The sequence below is a fragment of the Melospiza melodia genome, chromosome 3, assembly GCF_035770615.1.
Source record: "Melospiza melodia melodia isolate bMelMel2 chromosome 3, bMelMel2.pri, whole genome shotgun sequence".
Classification (NCBI taxonomy): domain Eukaryota; kingdom Metazoa; phylum Chordata; class Aves; order Passeriformes; family Passerellidae; genus Melospiza; species Melospiza melodia.
Window position 1 is genome coordinate 61,563,572 of NC_086196.1, and position 3,670 is coordinate 61,567,241.

The window sequence follows — 3,670 nt, forward strand, 5'->3', positions numbered from 1 at the left end:
ATTGGAAAAGAGACAGCCCAATTATTCTTTCAGACATTCCATTTATATAGGAGATGGACAGAAGCCCTCCATACCTATAAAATCCTCCAACTCTTGCAGACAGACAGGTCTCCTTTTAACCATTGTCCCAGATGTATTTCAGCTGCAATACAAAACAAGTCTGGCTCAACCCTTTGCAGACCTCTGGACTGTCAAAAGCCTGGAACAGCGAGACTCTTGAGTGATTGCACCACGTGAGAGGGGAGGAGGTCAGAGGGAATCATTGCTTAAGAATGCATGCCCACATCTCTCTCCTAATCCTGCTCTGACACTGGGCATGTCGGATCATGCACGGAGGAGATGCACGGGGCATGCCCCTGCTGGCAGGTGAGTGCTGCCTAACAAAGGTGCTTTGAATGCTGGCCCCTGCAGGTTCTCCTCCACCTGCTCCAGCCCCGGGCTGGAGAGCTTCCTCTCCACAGCCACAGTGCTGGCAACGGCTCCTGCCTTGGGGATTAGCTACTGGCAGGGATGGGCACAGCAGGATGGTGCTACTTGCAGGGATGGGAACAGCAGGATGGTGCTACTGGCAGGGATGGGCACAGGAGGATGGTGCTACTGCAGGGATGGACAGCAGGATGGTGCTACTGCAGGGATGGGCACAGGAGGATGGTGCTACTGCAGGGATGGGTGCAGGAGGATGGTGCTACTGCAGGGATGGGTGCAGGAGGATGGTGCTACTGCAGGGATGGGTGCAGGAGGATGGTGCTACTGCAGGGATGGGTGCAGGAGGATGGTGCTACTGCAGGGATGGACAGCAGGATGGTGCTACTGCAGGGATGGGCACAGGAGGATGGTGCTACTGCAGGGATGGGTGCAGGAGGATGGTGCTACTGCAGGGATGGGCAGCAGGATGGTGCTACTGCAGGGATGGGCACAGGAGGATGGTGCTACTGCAGGGATGGACAGCAGGATGGTGCTACTGCAGGGATGGACAGCAGGATAGTGCTACTGGCAGGGATGGGCACGGGAGAATGGTGCTACTTGCAGGGATGGGAACAGCAGGATGGTGCTACTGGCAGGGATGGGCACAGGAGGATGGTGCTACTGCAGGGATGGACAGCAGGATGGTGCTACTGCAGGGATGGGCACAGGAGGATGGTGCTACTGCAGGGATGGACAGCAGGATGGTGCTACTGCAGGGATGGGCACAGGAGGATGGTGCTACTGCAGGGATGGGTGCAGGAGGATGGTGCTACTGCAGGGATGGGTGCAGGAGGATGGTGCTACTGCAGGGATGGGTACAGGAGAATGGTGCTACTGCAGGGATGGGCAGCAGGATGGTGCTACTGCAGGGATGGGCACAGGAGGATGGTGCTACTGCAGGGATGGACAGCAGGATGGTGCTACTGGCAGGGATGGGCACGGGAGGATGGTGCTACTGCAGGGATGGACAGCAGGATGGTGCTACTGCAGGGATGGGCACAGCAGGATGGTGCTACTGCAGGGATGGACAGCAGGATAGTTATACTGGCAGGGATGGGCACGGGAGAATGGTGCTACTGCAGGGATGGGTGCAGCAGGATGGTGCTACTGGCAGGGATGGGCGCAGGATGATGGTGCTACTGCAGGGATGGGCACGGGAGGATGGTGCTGGAAGTGGGAGAGTGGCAGCAGAGGGAATCTCACTCAAACTGCCTTAGGCTCAGCAGGACTTCTCTTGGCATTACCAAAGGATCATGGCATTGCCTTTATAACTGCAGAAATACTGACCAAGGCTGACTTTTCAAATTAGAACAGAGAAATTTCATCCAGTGAACTATGTATTTCTTGGGTATTATTTGGCTTGCCAAATGGTTGTAACCTGTCAGCCTTCAGTTTCTTCCTACCAGATCAGGTCAAGGCCTAAAAATGCTGTGTCTTGTATCTTATTGCTGAAAGATTGGTTTGTGCATGCTTGATTAGAGAGCTTATGTTAAGAGAATCTCTTGTATAGAGCTCCTTGTAGCTTCCTCACGAAGCAAATGTGTCCTTTCCCCTAGAAAAACATTGAAATTATCAAGGGATTGGCATATGTTAAGGAACAACAACAAAAAAAATTACAGCAAGAAGGTCAGAGAATATTCAAGTTCTTTGGGTTCCTGTGTTTTGCAGCCAAAGTTCTGAAAAGCACTTCTGTTCAAGGACAGAAACTGTGGCTCTCTGTACTCTCAGAGGGTGTCAGCAATTGCAGAAGTGTGGAAGAGGAGAGGAAGTCTCCTGGCGCCAGCTGAAGGAAGGAGGAGCAGTGGCATGAAGAGTGCCCCTTCAACCAGCAAGGAAAAGAGGAACCACCAGTTCTGTCTCTAAACCACCAGATCTCTTTTCTATGCTAGCAGGATGTTCCTCCCAGCCCCTGCTTCAATTTTAAATTGTCTGTCAGAGAAATAAATGCAAATACCCCAGGTGAGAACTAATTTGTATCACCAAAAATGAATGGAACCCATGGAGTCAGAAAAAAAAAATTCTAAATTGGGCTGAGTTTCATTGTATTCACTTCTCTTTGAACTTGCTGAAGTTCAGATACATTCAGAACTTGGAGTTTTGGAGCAGACCCATCTCAGTTGTCCACTCACTTATCCTCTGTTGTTGTGGTTGTTTATTACCAAACAGTGTGTGCAAGATATCACTCTAGGTGAAAATGTATAAAAATTAGTTCAGCTCAAAAATGCACTCAAAGAAGCTCTTTGAATTAATTTAATAATAGAATATGGTGAATATTTCTTTTGCCTAATAGTCTCCAAATAATTTTAAAGTATTATTTAGCACTAGCTACAGCTCTCAGTTGTGGGAATATGTTTTCACAGGCAGCTGTGATATGGTCATGTGATTTACCCCAATTCACAAAAATTTAAAAACCAAGAGTAAACACAAGGAGGCAGGGATAGGGCAGCAAGAAAAGCGCCAGGGATTCAATCCAGATTGGAATGAAAGTTTTGCCTCCTATTCCTGCTGGACTATATTCTCTGTCATAATTATTCTCACTAATCTATCTGACCTACAGAATGTTAAGTTACACACTGTATGATTCTACGCAATGTTATTTTTGACATTTTTTATTTACTTCCTTTTTGACCACTTACCAGGTTTCCTCAGAGAGGGATGATAAAGTCTATCCTCAGAGAAGCCCAAAGTGTATTATTGCACTCCTGGAACAGTTTCTATACCCAGCTGCTCCTCAAACATTAGAATGAGCTGTATCTGTCAGGCCATCCCTTTTAATTTTCTCAAGCATTGGATATTTGTGCAGTGCTTTACCTGCATGTAATTGCAATGCCACAATTGAAATACACTTAAAAATATAGCTTTGTGATATGTCTCTGTGTTGTTACTCAAGCGAGGTTGCTTCAATTTCTGGCTTGTCCCAAGAACCAGCCATATAGAAAATGTATGGGCCTTTTCACGTGACAGAAAATTAATACTGGGAACTTTGTAACTGAGAAGATGTTGGGAGATGTGCTCCCATTAAAGTCTCTGACTAACAAACCAGGGAAATGATGGCAGATGACTGGTTACTGTGAGAAAGATGCTCTTGCAGTTTCCCCACCCAGTAAAGGCTGGGTCTAAGTGTTTGTTGTCAGTTGCTAGAGAGCCTGTAACTTGACATAACCGGGCGCTGATGTCAGGGCTTCAGGACTAATACTGAGCTAAG

General features: G+C 48.1%; 1 long non-coding RNA gene across 1 annotated transcript; it reads left to right on the top strand.

Annotated features, from left to right (window-relative positions):
• The first annotated feature begins 226 nt into the window (after positions 1–226).
• Positions 227–3,322, top strand: LOC134416770 (uncharacterized). The gene is made up of 2 exons (XR_010027378.1): positions 227–366; positions 2,134–3,322. It is a non-coding gene; the product is annotated as an uncharacterized LOC134416770 (long non-coding RNA).
• The last annotated feature ends 348 nt before the right edge of the window (positions 3,323–3,670 follow it).